The sequence below is a fragment of the Clytia hemisphaerica genome, unplaced genomic scaffold (genome assembly GCF_902728285.1).
Source record: "Clytia hemisphaerica strain Z4C2 unplaced genomic scaffold, Clytia hemisphaerica genome assembly, whole genome shotgun sequence".
Lineage (NCBI taxonomy): Eukaryota > Metazoa > Cnidaria > Hydrozoa > Leptothecata > Clytiidae > Clytia > Clytia hemisphaerica.
Genome location: NW_027104412.1, coordinates 345107 through 355869, shown reverse-complemented (window position 1 = coordinate 355869; position 10763 = coordinate 345107).

The window sequence follows — 10763 nt, the reverse complement described above, 5'->3', positions numbered from 1 at the left end:
TATGTCTCTATATTTTTCCTTTCTCCCTCCCCAACAAAATTTAGAGGGCTTCTTTCGATTCGTTCAGCCAATTTTTCATGTTCCTTATTGGCTTTATTGAAGGTTGCCCAAAGTCGTCATAGGTAAATCTTTGAGCTGGTTTACGTTCTCTCTTTGATCTCCTGGGGGGTTCTGGAACGTCACTGTCTGAGCTTGGCGCATCTTCAACCTCGATGTCATCTAACAATTCTTGTGCTGATGGTTGAATGATTTCGAGGGGGGAGGGTGATGGTACATCCACTTGTGGCGCTTCTGGTAAATCAATCACCCTCTTCAGTGGCATCAGGTTGTGGTCATTGTCCTCAACTTCAGATTGTACTTCTTGGATTGCCTCCATCTCATTGGGGGCGTGGTTTTGGTCGGCTTCCTCATGATCTTCACTTTCGGATTGTACATCTGGTTGTATTTCTTCTTGCATTTCCTCCATTTGATGGGAGGCATCTAGTTGGGTCATTGCATGGTTTTGTCTTAGTTTGTTGGTTAGACTGGCTAGGGGAGTCGATTAGGTTTTTCCAGAGTCTGTATGCCATTACTTCATTTTCTTCATCCGTGTCATCCGACAGCTCTACGTCATTGTTTGAATTCTGTATCTTGTCCTTCTTTTCTGTTGTTGTAAGTTTATTCTTGCCTTTTTCAGGTACTTCCTCCTTTTGTAGGTCATTGCATTCTTTTAGCAAGTTGCGGTGTAGAACTCTCACCTTTCCTACTCCATCTTCTGATTTAACTTAATATTTAACTGTATATGGGGATATCATCCCGTTTGTCGACTACCACATGAACTTTCTCTTCCCAGTATGATCGTAATTTTCCAGTTCCACCTCTGGGAGTTAAATTTCGTACCAACACTCTATCTCCTACCTTTATGAAGCTACATCGCACTTTTTGATCGTAATGTTTCTTTCCTTGTTTTGCTACTTTCTCTGCATTCTCCTTTGCCAATTTGGCTGCTTCCCGCATAGATGAAGTCCATGCGTCAACATATCCTCCATACGATTGGTGTTGGGTTTCTTCTTTCCCTTCAAACATCATGTCAATTGGCAATTTTGCATTTCTACCAAACATTAAGAAGTGTGGTGAGTATCCTGTAGCCTTGTGCTTCGTGTTGTTGTAGGCCCACACTAGATGCTTTACATGGTCTTTCCAATTGCTTTTCTTATATTGGTCGAGAGTCTTGAGCATGTTAATCAATGTCCGGTTCATCCGCTCACACTGTCCGTTTCCCATTGGATGATAGGGCGTTGTGTTTGATGCTTTGATGCCGGCAACGGTTTGCAAACTCTGCCAAATTTTATTTACAAATTCTCCTCCTTTGTCATGATGGATCTGTTGGGGGAACCCAAAGTTTGGCACTATTTCATTAAAAATTTTGTCCGCCGCTGATTTTGCTCGTTTGTTCTTCGTCGGAAAGACTTGTGCAAATCTGGTGAAGTGATCCGTTACCACCAGAAGATACTCATAGCCTCCCCTGCATTTATCCAGATGTAAGAAGTCGGTGGTGACGATCTCAAATGGAGCGGTGGATTGAATATTCACCAACTTGGCTTTTTCTGGCATAACTGGTTTCTTGTCCTTCACACAACGGCATCTTCGACTGATGTATTCTTCGATATCTTTCGCCATGCCTGGCCAGAAAAATCTTTCTCTGGCCAGGTCTATCACCCGTTGACTGCCCAAGTGGCCCATATTCTCGTGCAATTCTTCATATACTACCTTATATAATTCTGTTGGCAGCACAATTTGATGGGTATTTCCTGCTTTCTTCAACAGAATTCCTTTGTCGTCGATTCTTAACTTTTGAAAATAGCGCATGAGTTGTCTAGATTTCTTTGGCCATTGTTTCATAATCTTTACTCTCGGCTTGTTTCCTTGTAGCACTGTTTCATATACTTTGAAAATGTTGGCATCTCTCAGCTGGGCTGCTTTGAGGTCTTTAACCTGAATCACCTGGATGTCTGCATAGGTAGGTGTAATCACTTTCCCCTCCTCTGCATGTATGTGATTTATCCAAGCAATTTCGTTTGAAGAGCTGCTAAGGATAGACATAACTTCATCTAGATCAAGGCTTTCCGTGAATTCCTCCAGTTTTGGATGTCGAGACATAAAATCACAATCACTGCTATCCTTTCCGGGGCGATATTTGACTTTAAAGTTAAAATCAGCCAACTCTCCAACCCATCGTATACCAGTTGCATTCAACTTTGCTGTTGTCAAAACATATGACAAGGGGTTGTTATCTGAAAACACTGTGAATGAAGGACTGTAATACAAATAGGGACGGAATTTGTCGCATACAGACCATTTCAAAGCAAGGAACTCCAACTTTCCACTATGTAACTTATAATTCTTTTCTGATGGTGACAAGCATCTTGATGCATAGGCAATCACTTTCAGCAACAATTGGTCATTCTCCTGATACAACACTGATCCCAATCCATCCTCGCTGGCATCACAATGAAGGACAAAGGGCTTTTCAAAATCAGGATATGCCATTACAACTGGTGAAACCAAATATTCCAGCAATTTCAATAACCGACTCTGTAACTCTTCTGACCAGATAACCTTCTCATTAGGAGATTTGTGTCCTTTACCTTGATCTTTAGGTTTTACCAACAGGTCGTACATTGGCTTGGCTAGTCTTGCAAAGTTTGGAATTGACGTTCTGTAGTATCCCACAAACCCAAGCAGTTTTCGCAACTCCTTGACTGTCGTTGGTGGATCTTTAAGTTTTTCAATTACCTCAGTTTTTGCTGGATCATCATGGTATCCTTCACTGGAAATGATTTTCCCAAGGTATTTTACTTCGTTTTTGAATATTTTGCACTTGAGTGGGTTTAGCTTCATGTGATGGGTAGCCATTCTCACCAGAATCTGTTCCAGGTCCGAAAGGTGTTCATCAAATGTTTTGCTGTAAGCTAACACATCATCAAGGTAAACTGCACAGATTTGATGTAGCAAATCCTCCATAATCTCATTGACTTTCCGCTGAAATACCGGGGGAGAGTTTGTCAAACCCATCGGAATCCTCACCCATTCGTACAGGGCCCATGGTGTAGCAAATGCTGTGAATTTCCGTGAGTCTTCATGTACAAATCCTTGGTGGTATGCTTTTGTCAAATCCAACGTGCTAAACCATCTCTTCCCCCCAAGATTTTCAATCACATCATTAATTCTGGGTATGGGCATCCGATCTGGAATTGTTCGTTGATTTAACTCACGATAGTCCACACACAGTCTCAATCCGCCGCAGGATTTTCGAACACATACAATTGGACTTGCGTAAGGGGATTGTGATTTTTGAATGAAACCATTCATCAACAGGGTGTTGAGAAACTCTTTGACCTCCGTATAGAGCTGGGCTGGAATCTTCCTGTATGGTTTGTTGAATGGCACTTCATCTTTTAAATTGATTTTCATCTGAAGACTTTCAATGTTGCCAATGTCAAATTCATCTCTCGCAAAGCATTGTTTGTATTTCACGATTAACTGTTCCGCTTTGATTCTCTGTTCCTCTGTTAGATGTGATAGATCAACTGGTGGCATCCAGTCCTCAGGAGGTGTTTCTGATACTGCCACTTGACTACAATCAATATTCTGCGTAGGACACATTTTTCCCCATAATTCTGAGACCTCCTTTACTTGTTGAATTGTACCCAAGATTTCTCCTCTCCGCAAAGTGGCGTCAAACTGGGAGTTATTCTGAATTGGGATGCGCAACTTTTTCAGACTTTGTCTTGTGACAAATTCAGGACTTGATAATTCAGCATGAAGCAACAAATTGGGTTGAAATGCCACTGGACCAGCCTTGAATTTTCCTGCTACCAAACAATTGAGCATAACAATACTTCTGCTGGAATGACCACCTCTTCAACTGTCGTGACATTGACACTCTTGTCTTCCATATGTATGTGAGATATCAGAGCAGTAGGATCAGCTAAGGAAGGCATCATTTTCTTTAGTTTCTCTGAAGACACTTTCTCCTCTGAAATAAGATACTGAATGAGGTTGTATCCAATGATTGGGTGGGTCAAAGACTGGGTTGTAATCAAGAAAGGAACGGTGTAAGAACCATTATCTCCCGGTAAGGAAAAATCCAGCATAGCAACCCCTTTCATCACAATGTGGCTTCCATTCGCCGCTTTCAAGGAAACTGGTGAATCACCATCATAAACTTCATGAATATTGACGATTGGGGTGTCGGGATTAACAGACTTCAGCCACATTTGACTGGCGAGACAGACCATGCTTCCCGTATCCCATAATCCCACACACGATTTTTCCCCAATCTCAAATTTCACCAGTGGTTTTGGTCCCACCAATTTGATTAATCCAGACTTTGCAATATCAGAAATAGAGCAAACCTCTATTTCTTTTTTACAGCTAACAGCGCTTGATGATTCAGCATGCTGGTCATCTTTAGTTAATTTTGCATTTTTCGCCGCAGCCCGGGCCGCAGCGCCAGCGACGGTAGCATTTGCATTCGCAGTTTTAGGTAGTTCGTGACTTGCCTTTAAGATAGATTTTGTCCTTTGCGGTAGTTCATGACTTGCCCCTCCAGACTTTTCAAGCGGTAGTTCATGATTCCCTTTGAATGTAACTTTTCTCCCAGAAGGTAGTTCCTGACTTGCCTTCAAATGAATTTTTGGTCCTTTTCTCCCCTGAGGTAGTTCCTGACTTGCCTCTAAGGGATCCCCAATCGGTAAAACTTTTCCAACAGGAGAAAATCTTTGTGTTGTCCCGGCCCTGTTTCCCGAAACAACTACTGACCGTTTTTTGACTTGGGTAGGATTTGATCTCCGACTCTTCTTTGCTTGCATCCCCTCATGAAGTGTTCTGTTGAAAAGCAGACGAAACAGTGGTCACAATCTTGTTTATACTCTCGAATGCACAACTCACACCGATTTTCCCGATATTGTTCCCGATTTTGATCACGATTCCCGTTTCGGTTGTTGTATCGGTTTCGATTATCCCGATTGTTTCCGTTTCGACTTTGTTGTTGTTGTTGATTTCCAAGATGGCCGCTGTTTTGACCAGGAGGTGGGTATAAAACTTGATTGGAACGTTGATTCTGACTTTCATATCTTGTAGACAATTCCATCACTTGTGCTCTTAGTTCCCCCAATTCTTTTAGAATGGGATTCTCCTTGGTTTCCTTCTTGGTTTTTCCTGGGTTGTGACTTGTCCTGTCTTCTTCAATACTGTTGACAACTGCTTTTCTCTTGAACTTCTCATCGTGTTCTGTCTCATCTGCTACTGCAAGTGTCAGGCTTTCTAGGATCTCATCATCAGTTGTGTCTTGAATCCTTAACAGTGGCCTGAGTTCTGCTCTAACTCCGTTACTACGTAGTCCAGTCAATAGTGTGTGAAGGAACCTCTCTTGTACCAATGTCTCGTTATACCCACATTGTTCTTCTTCTGACACAAAAAGGATCTTTTGTTTCAAAGTCATCATCCTCATCGTAAAATCTTGGGCGGATTCATGTCCCAATTGTTTAGCTGTACTGAGAGTGGTGAAGAGCGTGGTTGCATCTTGTTCTTTGTAGTGAGCCCTTAAGGTCTTCATCATACTTTTATAGGTCAATTCTGGTCTCCCCTCAAGATAAGCCCGGATCTCTAGATTCGGGTTAATGGCCTTGATAACTGCACTTGTGATTTCTTTGTCTCCGTAACCTTTTTGACGTGCATCTCGGATTTGGTAGCACAAACTTGCATAAGTCATAGTATCCTTGTTCCCAGTATCCCCAATTCGACCCCCTAGCTTAAGCTCTTTCATAAACATCTTTCGGAATCGTCTAGTCATTTCCTCGTCCTCATCTATGTCTTCCGGTGGTTGTCTGGTAGAACCTATGCTCCCCCTTCTATGAGATGACAATGGTGGTGGTGGTGACTGTATATGGTCAATAAAGCTTTTAACTTGGGTCAATAATCCCATCTGGACCTCCTCCCCTTCGAAATCCTCCCCCTCCATGGCACTTAGTTTCCGGAATACCTTCCGTCTCAGATGATAAGATGAATTACCTTGTTGTGTTGGTATCTCCAGGTGTTCGCATACTTGACCCAAGTGTTGTTCCCCCAAGTCATTCACCATATCAAAGACCTCTTGCTCTAACTTCTCAATGTTCATGATGACTTCTTGTACCAACCACTTGACCACGCCCACAAACCAACAGCAAAACCAACCACTACGAGAGCAATCACAAACCAACAAACCTTCCAGCAAAACCAACCACTACGAGAGCAATCACACAATCATAAACCAACCAGCAATCACCTTGACCATCAATCTCTCCTTGCCAAGTACAGTAGCCTTCTCTCCTTGCCAAGTAGCCTTCTCAATCAATTCTTCAACTGGTCTTTCCTGAAACAACCCTCTGCTACCAAATGTTAGGTGGGTTGAATCTAAACATTTGAGACCAGTCCAAGTACAAAGTTATTGTGTTATATTTCACTTTAAAATATCTCTTATAAACATAGCCACTGTTCTAATAGTTATAGGTACTCAACTAAGATAACAGACCGGTAGCTGGCTTCACATTCTCCACCCAACTGTGCTGCCTGTCAGACTTATATAGACATTCCAAGACTGGGGAGAGCTAACAGAGACATGACAGCCAGTTGGGCAGGCGAGGCAAAATGTCACAGGGGGACTTGCTGACTGAGAAACACTTTCAGTATAGACCTTGGGCAGTCAACAAGTGTGGGAGCTCAGATGAGCGAGACATCTGAAATATACTAATTAAATGAAATGCTATCCTGTGATACAATTATATCATTTCTCGTTCTAGAAATACTAAGAAATAATATCAAATAAAATACAAAGGATACAAGGAGATACAAAGTATATACACAAAGACTAAAGGTATAACTATCTCCAACAGTAGGAGGGTCCCAAGGATTGGGTCTATGACACAGGGGTGTGTTTTTATTCATAATTTTTTCCGACTAGCAAAGAATCAGAAAAGAAAATATGAAAATTTCTAATTCGAAGAATGTACCAACTTTGAATATTATGGATATGAATGTGCCGGAGAGGTAAAATAAAAGGTAGAACAGGTTTTTCTGCAGTTTTTCTTCTTCAAAAAAATTACGCTCAATCGATGACGTGTCATACCTAATTACCAAATTTCATCGATAGTAATCAGCCATTAAAGGTCATTAAATCTCTTTGAAGTATGCACTTATCTTCAAAACAATGAAGAGCATAATTATGAAGAAGGAAGTCAATTATTCTTTCTCATGTATTCAATATTTTTCCATTTCCTTGGCCCAAAATGTTATACTAGTAAAAAATATTTTCGCTGACATCTACACAAAAAAAGATTAGGTATGCATTCAAAAGCTTTTCCTTAGATTTGAGAACTCCTTTTCCCGATAACAAAACACACTTTTTTTCATAAGAACAAAATATATGCGACTCAATTTCAAACCCCTTTCAAGTCAATAATAGACTGTTTTTTGCAAACTAGTCTGTTTATTAATAATGTCAGAGGGCGGCGGGTTTTTGCTAAAACAGGAGTTAGAGCAAAAGTTGGCGAGAGGGTGCTTTCAGCCCCTGTCGCAGACAAATTTTCTACCTACACTTACCTAACTCATACGGCATAGGTTTAGCGAGATACCCTGCAAAATTTATGAGGGAGTGCAGACGTTTATGACATATTCATTATCTTTTGATAAAACAAAGACAACAATTACATTGTCGTAAAAACCGCTCTCATCCATAAATGTTGCAGGGTATCTCACTGCGCCTATGCATACGCTCATTTTTCCCGTGTAATATCGTTTCAACCTGACTGGCGTACCAACTTTAATCAATAAGTGAATAAAGTAAGCACGTAAATAACAATTTTAGAATATTTAATGCTGAAAATTACAACAACAGAGCTTCAGCTAAAATTATCGGTTCTTATAAAAAAATGATGTAGAGCTTGTTTTCTGTTCTTTGTTGTTTCAATCAACATTTTTCGTACAAAAGAATGTCAGCATTGTCAACAAACCTATATCCTGTCCAAACCATAACATCAAACTCTCAAAAACAACAGGATAGACGGAAGCTGAATAATTCTGACCGGAAATAATTTTCATGGGAGAGCAATCAGGGACAATGAAAGGGGAAGAACTACTTCTGCTAGCCTCAAAGGTCAAATAATTGGATTTCCTTTGTCTTAGGAGTTATAAAACTGATTTCCTTCTGGAGTTCATTGTATTCAAAGTCTGCGGATTAAAGTTTTCTAAGGCATTTTCCAAGTCATTTCACAAACGAAAAGAATGAAATATTGAAGTAAAAGCAACTGTTCCTGCTATTCAGCACCACGCTAAAAATTCAAGCTGCTTTTGCTTATTTCCTAGCCAAAGAATTTCCTCGATTTTTTATCCACGCCTTAAACTTTTCCTCGGCTATTCACTAGTCGCTAACAAAAAATTCGAGTTCTCATTAAATTCGCACACAAGGGACTACAATCTTTTATCTGACAGTCAAATTGGGACTATCTTTTCTTCAATAATAGCTCAACCTTAAATACTGACACCGAAAACCTTTTATGAACAGAGTTTAAATTTTTCTGAAAGTGAATATTACGTTGAAAGAACTCTAAATTGGCTTTTAGCCAAAGTAATCAATGCACTCCAATTCATGCATTATCTCAGATAATCAGATGGGCCTTTTGGCAAACCTCCAAACCAAAAGGTTTGGTTATCAAAATATGAGAGTAAAACTCTAGGGTATTTCCTACATTTATAAAATGAATAGCTCAGCATAAAAACATTACAATTTGTGAGTTTTGAGTTTCATAGGTCATATTTCAGATAAAATTTCCAACATATTTTAAGGATTTTGATTTATTATTTAAGGGCTCTGACCATACAGTAGTCTAAAAAACGGTTTTAGTATTGGAACATGAAAGTTATGTTTTAGGTATTGAGTTTCAAGACCGAAGGGCTAGAGGCGAAACCCTTCTCAGGCAAGAGAAATTGAAGCTACTTATTTCCCATCCAAAACGCGCATAGAACGCGCGGTGATCATGACGATGGGTTGTATCTAGTGGTTCCTTTGTTTTGGAGGACTGCATTTTCTTAAAATCTAGCAATAGATTTTAGTTTCAATCCGGCGTTTGTTTAAAACTTCGCACCGGCGTTCTGGATGAGAAATAAGTGGTTTCATTTCCCATCCAGGAGTCTCGCCTCTAGCCCTTCGGGCTTGAAACTCAATGCTTTTAGGTTCCTTGACACTTTTAACAAAGAATCGCCTTTAAACATTGCTTTTTAATCAAATCCCTTAAGAGTAAGAATTTATATGCAAAAATGACGTTATGAACTTTAAAAAGACGTTAATAATATGTTGCATCACCCTCTTTTACAAAAAGTGCTCAGTTTCCTTTTTGTTTTAAAGTTTTTTCAAACTGTCGGCTTTTAAGTTTTTCGGAAATATTTTCTAAATTGATGCATCAAAAATTATTTCTTTCTTCTTCATCAAATTCTTTCATCATCGCGATTCTTAGATTCTTAGGCCTATCAGAAAATTTTTACCTAACATGCCAAAGTCTTGTTAGCTACATCTGACAGAAATTTATAATTTGTACGTGGCAAATATTAGAAATTCACTATGGTCAGAGCCCTTAAAAACGTAAAAAAACATTTCGTACAGACGTAAAAATCTAGATGATAAATCAAACAAGGGCGAGATATGGAACACGTCATTTCAATCCATAAAATATGTGACGTTGTATATGGAATTGAGATCCTATTTCACGCTGTTTCCAGAATGTGTTATACAAACTTTTTATACGAATTCTAGATTTAACCGAGGTGGTTTTTCATCTTCGGTGGTTATTCATGCCTACAATGGTTCAAGAGTTCAAGAGTTCAAACGAGCTTGATTTGAAGTTGAAGCACCGGTTTGATCATACCTATTTCTCAGATTGTTCTTAACTTTATTCTTGAGTTTTTTGTCAAAGTTGAGTTTATATTCTCATTAAGTTGGTCTTATAACAAATTTACTGTCAGAGTAATCGGATCTTGTGGTTTTTAGTATTTGAACAACGGTTTTGAAAGATAATATTGAAGGAATGTGAGATCACAAAATCTTGTTGTCAAGGAGTTTGGAAGTAATAAACTTGCACCACTGTGTATTGTGAGGCTTGCAATAGATTATTATGTCTGGCTCGTGAGAAACTTATCCTTCCTCGTAAATCATAAATGTTGAATAATCAATAAACAAAAGCTATTATCATTAATTGAGTGACCTACAGTGACCCTGGTTTTGATTCAAATGTTATAGCGTTAATAGTAGTAGCAAAGTCTCCGGTACAGTTTGGATTCGAACTACTTCCCTTTTTTCATCTCCGCCAAAGGGAAAGTGATACAGAGATATAGTCTAGGTCTAGATTCAAAACTAGTAGAGAGACTTGCGTGGTAGGTTTGATTTGATTATACGAATCTGATATTAGGACATTATTTTACTTTTTCTGGACGAGAGAAAAACCGCCTACAGAAACAACCAAAGTAATCGAGATATTCCCCCGTTTTGTACAATTGACACTTTCTCTGGTGGTAATAGTGCCCCCAAATAGTCCTCCCATCCTAACCCAAAATTTCATGTTCTTTCCAACGTTCTTTCCTGGATGAGCTCTAGGAAATGTGTTGCTCTAAAAATAACAGAAAAGTTTTTCAGAGCAAATCGCTGGTTAAATCGTAAATCAACTGCAGTATAAATAATTTTCATGAAAAATCTG